At 41.5% G+C, this 19,755-nt stretch overlaps 1 protein-coding gene across 1 annotated transcript in view; it reads right to left on the bottom strand.

Annotated features, from left to right (window-relative positions):
* Positions 1-19,755, bottom strand: part of igsf11 (immunoglobulin superfamily member 11) — a 98,502-nt gene that overhangs the window by 77,572 nt on the left and 1,175 nt on the right. The window lies entirely within an intron of this gene.

Here is a 19,755-nt window from a genome sequence, read left to right as displayed (position 1 = left end):
GGGAAGATTTTTTTAGTAGATATTGGTGTGCATTTGCATCCTTGTCCGTTCATTCAGAGGGGAATATGAGGTTTGGATAACTTGTGTTATAAAGGACATCCTGTCTCAAAATCTCTGTGTTAATAGGTACACCAGAGGGAATTTTATTAGATGGAAAAACTAGACAAAAACAAAAACACGGTTTCACCACTCGTCCGAGGATTTTGTTGCAACCAAATGGATGTCAACTGGCTTTTCTTCCCTTACAATGTGGCTCAAACTCATTAATTCTCTCATTGTAGTCATCACGGAAAAGACAAAGGTTGGAGTAGAGAACTAGTAATTCAGAAGTGATTTTGAAATATGAGTGGAGGACAATAATTAAAGATTAAAAACAGGCACAACAGCACTACAGAGGTTTAGGTTTCAAACCATGACACTGCACATTATCTCCATGCTTACAAGTGCATATCGAAAATGTGGAAATTGTCTTTTGGTGTCAGGGAGAGTGTGAATGGTTCTTTGTCAAACATAATGAGTACATGCTCATTTATACCCCACGGCATTATGGAAATTTTGGGGATAAATGGCTGAATAAAAATCATTAGATAATAAAAAAGCATTAAAATTACAATTAAACCATGTTTATTAAATGCTAAAATAATGAGGTTTTTTTTTCTTGCGCAATATCCCGGGGCATTGTAGGAAAACAAATGTTTTTAGTAATTAGCGTTCGAACATACAGTGGTACCTCAACTTCCGAACTTGATTCGTTCCGTGGTTCCATTGGTAACTCAAAACATTCATAAATCGAGGTAAATTTTCCAATTAAAATGAATTGAAATGCAATTAGCTTGTTCCACCCACCTACTATGCGACATCTACATTTTATGAAATGTCATGTCATGTCATTATCCACCCCGCTTATCCTGTACAGGGTCGCGGGAGGGTGCTGGAGCCTATCCCAGCTGACTACGGGCGAAAGACGCACCACACCCTGAACGGGTCGCCAGCCAGTCACAGGGCAGACATAGACACCGTCACCGAGTGGGAACTGATCCCACGCTGCCCACACACAAGCCAGGCAGATGTACCACGACACCATCTGTGACTCATTTTACGAAAAATTATGTATTATTTTAAGTGGTATAAATACTGTGCAATTAATATGAAAATAATTGAAAATATACTTCACAGTGATGAAATGACACTCAACAAACAAGTGCTTATTGTGCTATAACTTTAAGTGATCAGTGGAGGACAACAGCTCCGCCTTTGAAAAAGAGACTTCTTCCAAAATAATCGTATTCACATATTTTTCCATTTTTCTATTTTCTATTTTTTTTTTGACAAAAAAAAAAAACAATCCAGGCAAACGTCTTTTTTTTTGCCACGTTAATGGCGTTAAGGCGACCGCTGTTACAATTGTGAATGGAAGAAGTGTTTGTTTAGGTGGAACTTTCGGCTGCACACACAACAGCTTGCTGCCGCGGGGAAAAGACAAGTTGTGTTCGTGTGTGTGTTTCTTTTTTAATTGAAACAACATGCCAATTCAATAAAATCTGTAGATATCAAACATACAGTCAAACCTTTTGGCCATGTTAATCAGAAATCTCGGCAGCCGCTGTGAGAATTGTGATTGGAAGAAGCGTGTGTGTGTAATAGCGATGGGCACAACCATTTTTTTTTTTTTACGTGAACTAAATCATTAGAATCAGTTAATCACAAAGAATCTTTCAACAGATTTGTTCACTGAATTACCCCTACCCCCTTCCCCATGCACGGACAACACGAACAAAGGTAAAAAAAAACTTGTTCACTAAACTCATTGACTACCATTGACGGCTAAAGACGTCAAAGATTGATTTTTTTTTTTGTTTTTTTTTTTGACTCGGCTGGTAGTGAATGAGTTAACGAATCGTTTGAACGGGGTCGGGGGTTGACAAGTATTATGAATAAGGCTGTAGCATTGAGGCTGGAACGGTACAGAGATCACACCCGGAGGGCGGGGGGACTGACCGGCAAAAAGATGAAATGCCCCAGCTCTGGTATTTGCTAATACGTTCGATGTTCGAACGTATTTACCGGTCAAAAATATTGACTCCACATTGGCAGTTCCAGGCTTCCATAGCTTTTGTTGTAATCTGCATTTGTACTATTTTTTTAACTACACTCACCTTAACTACATTGTTTCAAAATAAGCATCAATAGTTTAACAATATACAAGAGGCTTGTAAATGTAAGTCTGTGCATTTTCTATAAATAACTCTTGATTCTCCTCTGAATGCTCGTATTGAACACTTCCACATGAGTCAAATAATAAAGACGTCATCAAGAATACCACTCGCGGGCTGTAAATTCTCCAGACAATGGTCTGCTCCGTTCACAAATAGAATCAATTGGACATAATGCGGATGTTGTACAGCGGAGATGGCAGGTTTCATGCCTGCTAATGCCCAATCTGACTGATTGGGGCCCTGCAGCTCATGTCCATATTTTTCTTTAATGAAAACCATCAACATTGCTTAAAATGAAACAACAACACGAAATTTGTAAATGTTTAACCTGCATTTTTTTTTTTACTTCATATCCCACCAGCAATGACAACACACATGTACAGGCATTCATCTGCGGTAAATATCTGTCCAAGACAATCCTAAACTATTTTATATGTTGTCCTTGTTATAGTGTGGACATCACAGGATCTGCGTTATCTCACCACACTATGGGCTTCATCAAGCGGCATGAGGTGATTTAGACATTGTGTAGATCAATGAACAATCAATTTCAAATTAGTGATGCAGGGCTGCAGTAATCTAGGGAATTGAGTTGGAAATAAACATACTGTGTACAGCATATATTTAGAACATTGACATCAACCGCCCTGATGAATGAATGGTACGGTGAAAGATCATTCAAATGAACCAGTACGCAACTCAAGTGAGGAATTTTCTCAATGTGAAGCCTGCTTTGCACCTTACATGCAGTTGGAAAGATGAATTAGACAACTCTTGTCTAACCTAGGGGTGATTGGCGGGCCACAATGGGTTCTAAAATTTAACAGAGGGGACGGACCAGAAGCAGATGGATGGAATGTTTTGGTAACCTCACCTCATTGAATAAAAAAAAAATAAAATACATTTAATTTTAAATGAAAGTGAACAAAAGCATTACAACAATATATATATATATATATATATATTTGAAAAACCACAGTATTTAGAAAATAAAGCATTAAAAAGGTTTATTCATTGAATTCTTTTTAAGTTCGATGGGCCGGATTAATACGTTTAACGGGCCGCATGTAGCACCGTAGTTTGCCCACGCCTGGTCTAACCAGTTGGCAAGCATTGCCACTGGTTCCTGTTTTGGGATGTGGCTAAAACTGGCAATACTGTGATTACTACGCAAGTTATTTTCAAATCAATTCAAAACACTATTTAACTTTAGTATTGTTGAAATTTTGAACAATGGTTTCACCCAAAAAAACATTTAGTTCCGCAATGCCTGATCTTTCAAAATAAAATCTTTATTTTATTCATCAATTTACTTTAATAGCTATAACTTTGTCCTAAAAAAACTATTTAATAACTCAGTTGGAGAGCATTATGCTACAAAGTCAAGCAATCACTGCAACCAGCCAATACAGTCCAGGAACCTCGTGATCCTGAGGGATCAACTGTAATTTACTTGCCGGGGGATATATATGAGGACTGAGGGACACAGACGGTCTTTTAGCACACACTTGTGGGTTTCATGTGCGTGTAACCACCACAATTGAACTAAGCAGCGTCACACTCAAGCTAAGTAAAATAAATCTGAATTTGTTTGTGTGTACCAATTATTTGTAAGTATTCAACTCAAGACTCATCTATCTTGGGTTGCAGGGAGATTGGCGGCAGCAACTCTACTTAGAGCAATAATAAACCTCCAATAGAAACAAGACACACTTAGAACAATTAACAGGAATATGTGAACAGTTGTATTTATATATCCCAAACTCCCCAATATTCAGAACATTCAATCTCTCTTTAAACATATATTCGTGTTAGTTTGTGTCAAAATTGGTGTCAGATCTGACCCACAAAAAAAATGTCTGAGATCTCAGAAAAAACAAACAAAAAGGAAAAAAAGATTTGTCCAAAAAAAATCCTCTTGACGGTCCTACCACCCTCCAGGGAAATAGGTGGCCACGGGAATCCAACGTCACTCGCCGGCGTCCTAGGAAGTATCCAATCCACTGCCGGTGCAGTTCAAGCTTTAGACGATTCTTTTAGTCCCAGAAAAAAAACAGCCTGCACGAAACGTGCAGAGCAATCATTCAATGTGGCCCCAAAAACAACAGTGCAACAATCGTCCAGTGAAAAAGAAATTAAATAGAATAAAAGAAAATACGTGTATCTAACACACATGGAGTCCTTCGTGAGCCTGTTAGCTTATCTCACTAGGTAGTACACTTGCTAGGAAGGCATGTGCGAGTAAAATAGTTTACAATGCTTTAATTTTTTCAGTTATATCTCACCATTAGCTAATAACAATCTCAACGTTCACAAACCTTCATCCTGACTGTTTTTTTCAGTTAAACATCATGAGATACATTGACACAGGAATGTTAATTAGGCACATTCGACAAAAAACTCACCAGGATCGATAGTCTCAAAATAAATCGAATTTCCTTGGCAAGAAAACACCACAGGATTTGAACTCCATTCGCTCACAGTTCACACAAAAAAGTTCAACGGACCAGTATGGTCTATTCAGAGCCTTTCTCCTTCAACTCGCATGAAACAAAATGCTAGAAAGTTCTCTACGTCTCTCGTACGAGATGAGACGTCATATCAATGCTGCGGTGCGTTCTAGGTCCGTAGGAAATAGTAACAGCGCTAAGAAAAAATCACATTAACAGAAAATAAGAATAGGAATAAAAAAAGGCTGAGCCAAACATGGGTTACATTCTCCCCCTCTAAACGGCATGAGTCTCTTCATGCAACGTTTTACAGCTTGGGCATTGTGGAGGTTGTAGTACAGCTCTCGAGAACGCAACGCTTAAAGCCTGAAAAAAAGAACTAATAGCCAAGTTCAGTGGCTCTCCCAGTTCATCATAGGTAAACTTTTTAGGTTGACGTCTTTCTCTTTCGGAGCGTCGCAAGCCTATTGACTTAACCGCCGCATCATCTGTTTTGACAGTGTCAGTACTGGGTTTACAGTCTGAGGGAATAACTGTGTCAGTCAGGGTAGGAGTCAAGTCAGGTTCAGGGATCTCAATAAGATGGTCGGAAGACCTATCTGTAGATGGCAACTCAACACTACTCAACCCAGGAACTTCATGTTGTGAGGTCATGATGGACCTATCAAGGTCAAGTGTTGGTTTCTCTGGCCTTGCAATATCAGAAGATGACACTGAGGGTTGGACATGCTTAGGAGGTTGGAATTTAACAGGAAACTGCTCAGTTTGGGTATAAGGGCCCTTCGTGATTATCTGCCGCTCCCGTGAGTCAATACAAAATATCTCTTCATCACTCGTTTCATCCTTGTCACTGTACTCTCCTTCACTTCCAACATCAGTCTCCATCATCTTATTTGTCTTGCTCCTTGTCTTCACTTTCCTTGAATTGTCTCCTGGAGAATCGGATTCATTCTGATCCTCCACAGGTAAGAACCCACAAGGCAAAAGAAGATCCCTGTGTAAAGTGCGCTGAGGACCCTCTCCAGTCTCTGGTTTAACAACATAAACAGGACTGTCCTTGATGCGTTTTACAACAGTGTGAATGGTTTGCTCCCAACGATTTGCCAGTTTGTGCTTTCCTCTGACATTAACATTCTTTACTAGGACCCTATCACCAACAAAGAGTTCAGCAGCTCTTATTTTGTTGTCAAAACGTGTCTTATTCTTCTCACCCATCTTCTTTGAGTGTTTGGAAGCAAGAGCGTAGCTTTCTTGGAGGTTTGCACGAAGAGTTTTGACATAATCTGAATAGGACTTTGGACTAGATTTGCCAGGGTATGTACCAAGGATAAGATCAATAGGCAACCTGGGCTGTCTGCCGAACATTAGTTCGTATGGGGAATACCCTGTCGTGTCATTTCTGGTACAGTTGTAGGCATGCGTTAAGGGCTTGACGAAGTCTCGCCAATGGAACTTGTCCTTCTCCTCCAATGTGCCTAACATAGCTAGCAATGTCCTATTGTAGCGTTCTACAGGGTTTCCCCGGGGATGATACGGAGTGGTACGGATCTTCCTCGCCCCAACCAAAGCACAAAGCTCCTTGACTATTTTAGACTCAAAGTCTCTCCCTTGATCACTTAGCAGACGGCAAGGAAACCCATAGGGAATGATCAAGTTATCCCAAAGCGTTTTCGCTATCGTTTTAGCTTTCTGGTCTCTTGTAGGTACTGCTATGGCAAATTTTGTAAAATGATCCGTCAATACTAACACATTCCTTGTGTCTCGACTATCTGGCTCAATGGACAGATAATCCACACAAACTAATTCAAGTGGGTAAGTCGTGTGAATGTTTTCCAGCGGGGCGGCTCTTTGGGGAAGACCCTTCCTCATGACACATCGAGGGCATTTCCTGCACTTATCTTCAATGGACTTGGCCATTCTTGGCCAATAGAATCTAGCTCGAGCAAGATGTAAGGCACGGTCAAATCCCAGGTGACCAATCTCATCATGTACACCTTTCAAAGCTCTTTCACGATACTGATGAGGTAGTACTAACTGGTAGACTAGAGAATCTTGGTCTTTACACTTCCTGTATAACACTCCATTTCTGAGTTCAAGTTTGTTCCATTGGTTTAGCATGACCTTAACATCAGCGGATTCGTACTTTGTTTCATTGAGTCCAGGTTTTGCACCTCCTTCCAACAAGGTTATGACACGTGCAATAGGGGGGTCCATCCTTTGTGCTGTGTGCCAATCAGCATCTGTCATTAAGGGCAAGATATTTTCACCATATGCTTCAGGGACTGCTGTAAGGTCAATAGCGAGAGACTCGACAACAACAAAAGGTTCTGATGGAATTGAAACAGAATGGCGCTGGCACAAAGCAGTGAAAGTTTCATGATCCATTTGATTTGATGAATCAATGAGTCGCATTTTCATGTCATTAATACGAGCTCTCTCTTTGCAAAAAGCCTCATCTTCATAAGGTGGTTCTTGTGGCCGCCGAGACAACCCATCGGCGTCTTTGTTCGCTTGACCAGCCCTGTACTTGATGGTAAAGTGATAAGTGGACAAGGCAGCCAACCACCTGTGTCCAGCAGCATCCAACTTGGCACTTGTTAAGACGTATGTTAGAGGATTATTATCAGTCAGGACAACAAAAGAAGAACCATACAAGTAATCGTTAAATTTGTCACACACAGCCCACTTGAGGGCCAAGAATTCAAGCTTGTGTGTGGGATAATTTTGTTCGCTTTTGGAAAGCCCCCGGCTCGCATATGCAATTGCCCTAAGCTTCCCCCCTTGCTGCTGATAGAGGGCAGCTCCCAAGCCATCACGACAAGCATCAGTGTGCAGTATGTATGGGAGCTGTGGATCTGCAAAGGCGAGAATAGGTGCTGAGGTTAGTTTCCTGATTATCGTGTGAAACGCTGTATCACACTCTGGAGTCCACTGCTCTGCAAGAGGCTGAGTCGGACTGCGAGTTAGCTGAGGTGGCTCTCGTTTGTAAATTTTTCCTCGTTTCTTTGGTGGGTGATAATTTGTAGTAAGACGGTTAAGGGATTTAGTTATCTTGGAATATCCTTCAATAAAACGTCGATAGTACCCAGCGAAGCCTAAAAAACATTTTAACTCTTTGACAGTAGATGGACGTGGCCAGGTTTTCAAAGCTGAGATTTTGTCCGGATCAGTATGTACTCCATGGGCATCCACAACATGTCCTAAATATTTAACTGAGTCTCGAAAGAAATGACACTTTTCTGGGGACAGTTTAAGCCCATAGTCTCTGAGACGTGACAGGACTTTCATCAACCTGTTCTCGTGTTCCTCCAACGTGTCTGAGAACACAATTAGATCGTCCAAAAAAACAAGCACTTCGTTCAAGTGGAGGTCACCAACACACCGCTCCATGAGGCGTTGGAAAGTGCCTGGGGCATTCGTGACACCTTGTGGCATCCTATTAAATTCATAGAAGCCAAAGGGGCATACAAAAGCTGTCTTAGGCTTGTCTTCTTCAGCTACCTCAACCTGATAATAACCAGACTTAAGGTCCATGACAGAAAACCACTTCGCCCCACTGAGAGCTGTGAATGTTTCCTCAATATTTGGGAGGGCGTATGCATCTCTTATGGTCCTCAAATTTAACTTGCGATAGTCTATGCATAGCCTGATGGATCCGTCCCTCTTTTTAACCAATACAATTGGTGAAGCAAAGGGGCTTTGAGACTCACGGATTATACCTGCGTCAAGTAGCTGTCTGAGATGCTGCTTCACTGCTTCTCTGTCGCTTGGGTGAATGGGCCTTGGACGTTCTTTGAAGGGTGTCTCATCGTGTAACCGGATCTGATGCTTTACAGCAGTAGTGTGGCCGTGCGACATGTCATCAAGAGCAAAAACATCAGAAATGGATAGTAACTTTTCCCGGATGCGCTCTTTCCATACCTCTGAGATGGGAGACTCGTCAAGATCGAAGATGAATCTACTGGTCTCCTGTCCCGGTTGATTTAGGGAAACTTGAGGTTTAACAGGTGTAAAAGGGGACACCTGCTGGGCTACACAAGCTTGTGCAAGAACGCTGGTTGGCCGCAGTGTCACGCTACGTTCACCCACATTATGTACAATGACAGGCACTTTGGTACTGGCCCTAAAAGGAATGTCTACAAAAACGGACTCGATCAGCAGGCCTCCTGGCAACTTGTACTGCTCATGCTGTTCAAGCACAAAGCTCGTGTATGGGTTTGTTCTTCTTAATCTCACATTTCCCATGAGACATGTTTTCTGGTTTGGAAGAATTGTGACAGGCTTCTTACTATGCAGCATTACCGGGTAGGGATCGGTATCATTTCTCTGAGCCTGGGCAACATGTTGTAGGATCATTGCAAACTCTTTGGAGCGTATTCCTTGAATAAACGCAGGCCCATTTTGCTCCACTAATTGTTCATAAAGTCGCAAAAGTACATTTGTCCCAATCAGCAATGGAATTTTACTGTTAAAGTGGCATTCGGGAACTACGAGTGCTAGTACGACCAACTCCTGCTCTTCTCCTATCATATGTCGTGGGAAGGAAATGTGCGTCTGAATGTAGCCGAGGTATGGGACATTCTGTCCTCCGGCTCCCTCAATTTCAAGAATAGTGTGGATAGGTTGGATGGAAAGATGAGAAAGGTGCTCTTTGTGGAAAGACTCAGAGATTGTCGTTACTTGTGAACCGGAATCTATTATAGAGTCACATGGCGTCCCTTCAATCAGTACAGAGGCTGCACAGCGTGGGCCTATGAGACCTTTGGGCAAAGACAATTGAGGGTCGAAAATGTGTTCGGGTTTCATCGGGCAAGTGTTTTGCTGTTCAGTGTCAAAAGATTTGGGACTCTGAGAATCAATGGTTGCAGCTCCTGGATGTCCCACAGCAGGAGCTGCCATTAGTTTAATGCAAAAGGAGCTGAAGCCTGTCGTGCCACAAAGTCAGCTTGTTTCTTCTTCAACTCAGCGTTTTTCTCTCTGACGTGGACAGGGTTTGAATCATTCGTGCAATGAACTGCTATGTGATTGTCTTCCCCACACTTGAAACAAAACCATGCACGAGGCATGCCAGGGATTTTAACAGAGGTTCGTGACTGTCTTGAATTGACATATAAGGACTCCTTAGGCTCAGTTGCACCATATTTGTGTGCAACCCTTTGGTTTTGGATAAGCATTTGGACTTGCTTGGTTAACTCAGCAATTTGCTTTTCAATGTTAGCAGGTTCATTTGTGGGTTGTGAATCTACAGGGGGACTAGACATTGGGGTGGTGGTCTTTTCCTTTTTGCTCAACTTTTCCACTTGCTTTGTGAGTTCAGTGACCTTTAAATCAAGCTTTGCAGTTTCGTCATCAAATGAAGTGGGGCTTGTCAGCGACGCTTGGTCAAGGACGGGCATGTTAAATACAGAGTGGGCATGTGCAGCAGCCTTTGTTGCACCCAAATGTTTTTTCATACGGTCCAATTTAGCTGTCCGTCTGTCTTCCTCTGTCCGCAACATGAGAATGAGGTCCGGGAACGAAGGGGGGGAACTCTTTTTCCCTTCAAGCTGAAGACCTATTATCAAACTCTGGTCCCAGCAACCCCGAATGAACTGTTTAAGGAGTAGCTCATTCACATTTGTAGTAGATGCACCCCCTCTAGAAATAACTCTGGTGAGAAGACTGTGAAGGCGACTCAAGAAAGCGGAGGGCTTTTCTCCATTGTTTTGGTTGGAGCCCAGAAATGAAGCGAAAAGTTCTTCTCCATCCTCAACAACGCCAAAAGCGGATTCAAGCTGAGTCACATATGTTGATGGTAGTGCAGTGACTCCGAGGGGCTTTACAATGTCTGAAGCAGGGCTAAGTAAGCTTTCAAGCATCCTTCTTACTTTGTGTGCATCAGTCAAAGAAGAGTCGCAAAGTAAAAGATCAACTTGGGTGCGCCATGTCTCATAATCAACTTCACCGTTGGGCCGAGGAAGTCGACCTGAGAAGGTGCGTATTTTTGCATGTGCAAGGGACGTATGAGTTGGCTCGTTACGTATAATGTGCTCAACCACCACTTTCTGGACATGAGAAGGGTTGTAAATGCTCTCATCTAAACGAACAGCACTAGGACTAAAAGCACTTGTGGGCTCTGCTGGTTCACTTTGATCACAATAGTGAGTGTCAGTATCAATGTTTTGGTCATTAGTCGGTTGTGTCATAGCATTAGGTGTGGGGCCCGCCTGTAATTCACTTTGAAGGAAACTAAGGAAGCCTACCTTGCCACTATTTCCCATAAACTCAAGTTCTCTAAGGTACCGACGGGCCACTTCTTTGCCCATCTCCCCTTGAGCGATATCTCTAATAGTTTTAGAAGACCAAGTCGAACTTGGGTTATTGGGGCTTGCAAGTTCCCCTAAGGTCGCAGGATCAACTTCCAAAATAGCCTGTTCTGATTCGTAGATAACGAGAGTTCTGCCTTGCGGTTGGTGTGGCTCATCTGGAACCCTAATGACCTTTTCTATTTTACCATTTATCACAAAAACATCAGAAATATGACCATCTGTGCAAGTTGGTTCAATTCCTGTGACATACAACGTTTTTTGACCATCAACTCTAAACCGCTGACAAAGATCCATTTTTTTTCCAGGGATATAAGTTATAATTAAGCGTATCTTATGGGTTGGAGGTAACAAAAGCCACTATGCCAATCTCCTGGCTGGCTCGCCACAATTTGTGTAACCACCACAATTGAACTAAGCAGCGTCACACTCAAGCTAAGTAAAATAAATCTGAATTTGTTTGTGTGTACCAATTATTTGTAAGTATTCAACTCAAGACTCATCTATCTTGGGTTGCAGGGAGATTGGCGGCAGCAACTCTACTTAGAGCAATAATAAACCTCCAATAGAAACAAGACACACTTAGAACAATTAACAGGAATATGTGAACAGTTGTATTTATATATCCCAAACTCCCCAATATTCAGAACATTCAATCTCTCTTTAAACATATATTCGTGTTAGTTTGTGTCAAAATTGGTGTCAGATCTGACCCACAAAAAAAATGTCTGAGATCTCAGAAAAAACAAACAAAAAGGAAAAAAAGATTTGTCCAAAAAAAATCCTCTTGACGGTCCTACCACCCTCCAGGGAAATAGGTGGCCACGGGAATCCAACGTCACTCGCCGGCGTCCTAGGAAGTATCCAATCCACTGCCGGTGCAGTTCAAGCTTTAGACGATTCTTTTAGTCCCAGAAAAAAAACAGCCTGCACGAAACGTGCAGAGCAATCATTCAATGTGGCCCCAAAAACAACAGTGCAACAATCGTCCAGTGAAAAAGAAATTAAATAGAATAAAAGAAAATACGTGTATCTAACACACATGGAGTCCTTCGTGAGCCTGTTAGCTTATCTCACTAGGTAGTACACTTGCTAGGAAGGCATGTGCGAGTAAAATAGTTTACAATGCTTTAATTTTTTCAGTTATATCTCACCATTAGCTAATAACAATCTCAACGTTCACAAACCTTCATCCTGACTGTTTTTTTCAGTTAAACATCATGAGATACATTGACACAGGAATGTTAATTAGGCACATTCGACAAAAAACTCACCAGGATCGATAGTCTCAAAATAAATCGAATTTCCTTGGCAAGAAAACACCACAGGATTTGAACTCCATTCGCTCACAGTTCACACAAAAAAGTTCAACGGACCAGTATGGTCTATTCAGAGCCTTTCTCCTTCAACTCGCATGAAACAAAATGCTAGAAAGTTCTCTACGTCTCTCGTACGAGATGAGACGTCATATCAATGCTGCGGTGCGTTCTAGGTCCGTAGGAAATAGTAACAGCGCTAAGAAAAAATCACATTAACAGAAAATAAGAATAGGAATAAAAAAAGGCTGAGCCAAACATGGGTTACATGCGCACAGAAGCATTTCCTTCATCATTGATCTGAGCTCATAAGGGCTTGCAATGAAAAACACTGCAAATGTTATTGATAATACCAGAAATCAACTGACAGCAACCGAGTGAGTGCTGCAATACATCATGCAGAGCGTTGACATAGAGGTCAAAAAGTGTGAAATGTTCAAATATATTCTGTTAGGTTTGTTAAAATAACATGAACCCCCAATAAAAATGCAATGATCGTGAATACGGAAAACGATCAAGCCATACAGTTCAGCACATTTGAATCTTCAGACAGAAAATTGTCACAATAGAAACAAACAGTTCGACAGAGTTGAAAGAAAAATTCTTTAAATCATCCCAACATTCTTATCCAACCCACCTAAGCACTGTACGGGCCAAAATGTCCCTTGAGTTACTGATGTGATGTTGAGGGCCCATCTGCAAAGATCCTGTCAAAGCTTCAGAACCAGCAAGGTGTGAACGACATGAGAGATGGCTCTAAATATTTATGAGACCAGAGCGCGCACTCATTCATGCACACGTACACACACACACACACACACACAACTGATAAGCAGCATCAATCTAAGACTATCTCATCTGAATGCAAAGCGTTTCTGCGAGATTGCAGGAATCATCGTTTTCAGACTTGGGTTATAGAGTGATGATGACGCTGGTTGCTGGTTCTTGCCACACACAACAAACATTCGTCTTCACTGATTTTTTTTTTTTTAATCTCTTTTAAGCAGCAAAAAAACGTAATCTTTTTCAAAACAGAAGGCCCGATTTTGGTAGAGTGGCGCCCGTGCGCTCGGTGTATCATTTTCGTGCCGGCCCTAGTCTAGTGTGATTGGAGCCGTATTGCGCCTGTCTGGGCGTGCTAACAGCCGAAGCAGCCTCACCCCCGATGCGCCTGCTAATTTTGGTGACAGAAAGTAGTCGTAAAAACAAGCGTCTTGTCATTTTCGTGTCCGGCCAGTGGCCTAGTTGAGCAAGTTTCTGAAAATACTAAGCACCACCGCCCGTCAATCTTTGTGGGGGTTCACACACAGACGCACAATCGGGTGGTGCAAGGTGGTCTCCAATAACCCACATCACACGCAGCCCACCGCATCATCTGAAAGAGGAGAAATTGCAGTTTGCATGCACAAACTCCAGTGAGACTAATTTCTGTTTCGGCAATGTTCAAGCACGCCATCCTCGGATGTGCGCTCTGCATCGCCCTGATGTTGATGCAAATTAGGGACTCTAGGTTCCATCCCAAAACACTGCAACCCCGTTATACTCAATTCTAAAGGTGCAAACTCGAGCAAAATAGCAAAAGAAAGAAAAGTCCAACCATGGGCACAGTTAGAATGCACTTTGCGTACTTAAATAGAGCCCTAAGTGCTTAGAAATGGGGCGATTATGGGGTCACAGCCCATCTCCTTAACCAATAATGTCAAATACAGCCAATAGAATAATCAAATATCATTCAAACTATGTTCACCTGCATGCTCACAACTTTTTCATGTGACACATAGAACAAAAGGAACAATCACGTCAAAACCTCAAACACCCAAACCTCCGTCAGTGACCACGTCAGATGTTTGCCCCAGATGCTTGGCCAACTGCCGAGCAGCCTTTAGGGCCCGGTTTAATGTGTGCTTAAGAGGCTGCATGACGGAGCGACTGCTGCGCTCTCTCTCCTCCAGATATCCGCCTATCATTTATTCATTCTCACTCCCGGGAGGACCGCTGCCGCCGTCATCTGAGGACCACGTCGTCTGAAGTTCTCCATGCCTCTGTCGCTCAAAACATACGAACATGCACACACGAACACGCACTTTGCCAACGGTCCCAGCGGTCTTTTAATTTTTTGACAGCCTATTTTTAGTGAGAAAAATAATCGAGGTGGAAAGTTCCATCTGTCCAACACTCATGTTCCAGCTGCTCCTTTTTAGCAGCAGGCGGAAAGAGCAGGGGAAAAATGCTGCTTATCAGATAAAACTGACACGGAGAGGATTTATTTATCACATGAATTCAGCTTTAGCAGGATTTACTCAGCGAGAGGCACCTTCGAAGTTGGATCCTTTGGAAGAATACGTCTTGTTTTTTATTCATTCACAGAAACAGGGATGGTGTAAGAATGCGCATGCGGCTTGTCATTTCTCGAAGCGCTGGTTCTCTCGACTCTTTTCAACACTTGCACTTAAAAAGTGTTCTTTTTTTTTTCATTTTTACTTATTCTATTTATTATTATTTTATTTTTATTATTTATATTTGCACTGGAGAGGGGAGATCTCCAATCTCATTTTGCACTGAGAATAATTACAATAAAGGACATTCTGATTCTGATATCAATCCACTACAACGGCATTGATGATGCGGCTCGATTAGTGATTTTTGGTAGGCTGTTTGCAGGTTGTGCTATCCACTGATCATCAGGACTTCTCTTCTGGTAAAAATACCAACAAGTGTAACTCCCTGGACAGCAGTATTAGTTCAACAGTTGAAACTTTGTTGAATAATGCCACCAACGCTGTTCAATCATGATTATCCATATGCTTTGTATGCACCATTTCTCATCTGCTTTCTTCCACACCAGAGAACCAAATTGCAGGTGTGCGCACGGCCTAAAAATGGGAAGCAGGCACATGAATTACTCTATTAACATCCGCACTTCAGAGTCACACAATGCTCATGCTTTCATAACACTTCATGTGTGTGCAGCAATTTCCGTCATCGCCAGTTGGATGACTGCAGCATCGTTTGAGTGACACATTGATCAAAAGTGACCAGGCAAGATGTGTCTTTTCAAACTTTGAAAGGTTATAAAGTTCACAAAGAAAGTGCAAATTCAGCTCATGCACGCTCTGCATGCCAAAGAGCTCGACAAACACCCCGAGTTGTTGTATAAACAGACGGACAATGTCATGTGAGCAGTTGGATAATCTGAACATTTCATTCCAAATGTACCGTGATCTGCGGGTCTTGTAGTAGTTATAGAATAGTAGTTGAAAAGTTCGAAGCCATCAACTCCACTTTCATTTAAAGTGCTCAGTTGATTGAAGCTCAATGTTGGTTCTGCCCAAACTCCTTGAGGGTTGTTCCGGGTGAAACATTAAGCCTGGGTACACGCACAGAGCAGCTCTGTGCAGATATCGCCATGAGGGGTTCATTGTGACAGTAGCTGAACCAATCAGTTTCAGAGCATAGAGCCGGCACTGTTTTTTGTTTTGGAAAGGCTGAAAACTTCCCTTCTGAAGGCCTAAAACAACACATATTTGTCAAATATTTAAAGGAGACTTGAGCAGTAATGACACGTTCCTAAGTAACACGTTACTCCAAATGTACACGTTGTAGTAAAACTAGCTTGTATGTGACAGCTAACTCCATTCCGCCATTTTGTGGGACGCCATTTTCGTGTTTTCACCTCACGCAGGTCTGTTTTGCACACGTCTCGGAAAAATTTGCTCTGGCTTGTTAAAAATGTGTTTTCCGCACCTTATGTTTAAATATGATGTACAGCAGAATCGCCTCCGTTGGCTTTTCTCCGCGTACTTTCCTCCCACATTCCAAAGACATCCAAGGTTGGTTGATTGGAAACTCTGAATATTCCCTAGGTCTGAGCGTGGATGGTTGTTTGTCTATGTGTGCCCTAGCAACCAGTCCAGGGTGTACCCCGCCTAGTGCCCGAATACAGCTGGAATAGGCTCCAGCACGCCCGTGACCCTTGTGACGGATGGCTGGATAAAGCAGCAAAATCCCCTTGTTTTTATCCATCTCAGGGACGCCCATTTTGCGACTTGCAGTTGACTGAAAATGACACCAAAGTTGCTCAGGGCCAAACTCAGAAGACAGTCGTTTTTTTTTTTTGTTTTTTTTTTATTTAATTTTTAATTACAAACAAGTAGCGTTCAAGTTAAATTCAGAAAAGGCTTAAAAAAATGTATCCACATCCAAGCAAACGTCGGCGATCGAGTTGCTGTGCGTCAAATGAAGACTTTTCGTTCGGCAAACAAACGAAAGAAGCAGCCTCTGAGTGACGCTCCGCATGGTTCTCGTGGCTCAGGGGTCATTTTGCCGGAGACATCAAGTGATGAAAACACCAAGAACGATGAGTACTGCTAAAACCACGGCTGCTCATTTCAATTTCCTTAGTAAAATGGATGGTAGGAAATACCCCGTACACACGCACGCACATGCATTTGTGTACATAATTCAGTTCAGTAGTTCAAAAGTTTTGTGTTGTGCAAATGAATTATTTCGTGATCAAAAGCCCCTTTTTGTGGTGTTGTTTATGTTGTTTTGAAGAAGCAAAGAATTATTTAAATGTTTGCGCTTTCAAAAAGCAAAAATAGTAGCGTCAAAATTGAAATTATGCTTGAAATGCATGCTTTTACAAAAAGCTCTTTCTCCGTTTTTCTTCCCTCAGAGAATGGAATTTTAGCTTTAGGAAATTTAGCGAGCTGTTTTCTCACGCTGATTGATGAAGAATGGAGAAAGATAGAAACAAACTTTTTTCTTCAGCTCAAAGAATAGTCGAATTTTTATTTTGGTATGAGCCGTGTTTATATAGCATTAGAATATAACATTCTGGGGGCAAATCGGTCAAAATCCAAGACAACGCTGGTATTGAGGGAGTTGCTCCGGTAAAAATGGCTGGGATTAAATGAGTTAAATGGCTAAACCTGGTGTCATTTTTATGCTAAAGCACAGTTGCCAATATCTGCTCAATGTAACTATTAAAGTAACTAAGCTTTGTCACTTTTTAAAGAAAGTAATCAGGAAAGGAACATCTTCATGGCAACTGTGGCAACACTGGACTTAAGGGAGAACTATGAACGTGTTTTCATTTTAAAACAAATCCCCGTTGAATAAATTTAATGTCTCTGAGATGTTTTGGTCATCATACCCCAAGAATTCAAAATTACAGCACACTTATCATCCTGTGTTTGCGCGCCAGTTGAAATGAACCTGTTCAGGGAGGCAGGGTCATTTCAACATCCCTGTAAAACAAGGTCACCATGGCGACCATAGACAGAGTTCTGTTGAGGCCCGATTGTGAATTTTAATTCTGAACAAAAAACAATGAAGTACGCGGAAGACTTCAGCATTAAAACCATGAAATTGTTAATTCTATTTTCACATGTAAAGACAGCACTTCATCAAGAAACTGGCAAATTACACTTGTCAATTAAGTTTCTGTACGACTTCAGACCTCCGGATGGTTTACATGGAGTTAATATCTACAAATTAGTTCATTCACATGTCTTTATTAACTATATGTACAGTATGTATTAGAAAGAAAGAAAAACAACACATGTAGCTGGATTTTGTGGGGCAGTGCCAGCACCCCGCTCAAAATGCAGCGTTACCACTGATTTGAAGTAAAGGTCACAAAATACCGTAACAAACGATCCCGTGTCTGCTGACAAAATCAGGCAATCAATCTACAGATACATTCTGACATGCAAAGCGTTGAGGTCAGTACACAAATCCAAAACAAGCAACGACAATCGATACACTGGAATTTATTTATAGACAGACTTGTGACTCCCCACTGAGACACAAGAAGAGTGAAGAGGAGGAAATGTCCCTCAAAACTGTTTGTGTTGATTTTGACTCAGTGGCTTTGGAAAACTTGCATTCGGTCAAAGATGGACTGCAAGGATGAAAAATGGCTATAGTGTAGTCTTTTTAATCTGAAACTATTTGCTACACAATAGCCCAGACGGAACCAATCTAACAAGCTTATTATAGTGTGTGCGCGCGCGCGCGAGAGAGAGAGAGAGAGAAAGAACCTGAGTAAAAATGACGAGACACCCTCTAACTGAAGAGGAATAAGGCTCAATAAGTGAACAGCCGAGTGGAACACTTCGACAATCACGACCAAATTCAATCTTACACCAAGCTTGTCCGATCCAGATTGACGGGCCTCTGTGTGTGCGGGTGAAACTGTGTGTGCTTGTATGTATATATAGTGAAGTGGAAAAGCTGGCAGGGAGTTGGGACTTGGTCAGCACTCTAAGCACCATCCTGCATTGCTTTTTTCCCCGAGAAATAGATGGCTTGCCCTTTTCATAAGCTATTATATTTGGTTGCTGGAATTATTGTTATCCTTCCAGTAGGGTTCAACAGCAGTGAAAAGCAAATAGCACAGAGTTTTCATTAGTTTGAGTGTGTTTTCAGGAATTTTTAATCAGATTTTTCCATTTAGTTTCATAGAAAAGAGGTTCAATGAAAACCCTCTTTGCAACAAGGTAAAAACTTGAATCTGAAGATGCATGATTTGGACTTGAAAAAAAAAACATTCCTCTAAAGTCTCAGAAAACTTCACATTCAATGTTGTACAAACCGAGTGTTTTATTATGGCCATACTTTATTATAGCAGTGGCTGACATCTTTTTACACTTGTACAACAGTTCTGAAAGTTAAAATGTTACTTTCTGTTTCCATTATTTCTGACATTAACTTTGCTTTTCCAAATTGTACAAACAAATCAGTAGTGCTACATCCCCATATGGTTTGTTTGACCTCAGAGATTGACCTGGGGAACCCATTTGGCTAATAATTGATTTCCCATCACTATTAATGTCCAAAAACAAAGATTTAAAAGGTACAAAAAAAACTTTTACATTTTAAACCTAAGCTAAAATGATGAAATTTTCTGGTGAATTACATAATCAAAATCATCACAATAATTGCTTATGCTATAAAATTGATTATTTATATATTTATGTATATCTATAGATATGATTACATTTGTCATTTTAAGCAGGTTAAATTTAAAGTTTAAAAAAAATCAAGTAGGTATCGTTATATACTGTAAGTAGCGTTAAGTACTTTTTAAAGATGTTGTTGTTAGATGCTACAATACTATTTCCGTTCAGACACAATCGTTAGATTTTAATTAGAAAGAACAGTGTCTATCAGACATAAAGTCTAACTCTTTCCCGCTTCTATGATTGCTTGCATGCCTGATTTAAATGACAACAACTGACAAGTGAAGTAATTAAGGTAAATCAACAAACGCGTGTATGCGCGCACAACCGTGTGGTGCTGTCTGGTCAGCGGGGTTGCTGTTAATCGGCTGGATTACCAACGAAGTCTAACCACCCCACCTTAGTGTTTATTTCAAATAACATGGACTCGCCCACTTTTTGCGTATTTGTTGCGTTGCGTTGCGTTGGAGGGGTGGTGGAGTGGGTTAGGGGGGGTACAAGGG

Source organism: Idiotropiscis lumnitzeri, chromosome 7, assembly GCF_059441095.1.
Source record: "Idiotropiscis lumnitzeri isolate Australia: NSW breed Sydney's pygmy pipehorse chromosome 7, RoL_Ilum_1.0, whole genome shotgun sequence".
In the NCBI taxonomy this organism is placed as follows: domain Eukaryota; kingdom Metazoa; phylum Chordata; class Actinopteri; order Syngnathiformes; family Syngnathidae; genus Idiotropiscis; species Idiotropiscis lumnitzeri.
Note: the sequence above shows the minus strand (reverse complement) of the source record. Positions and strands in the feature narration are given on the sequence as shown.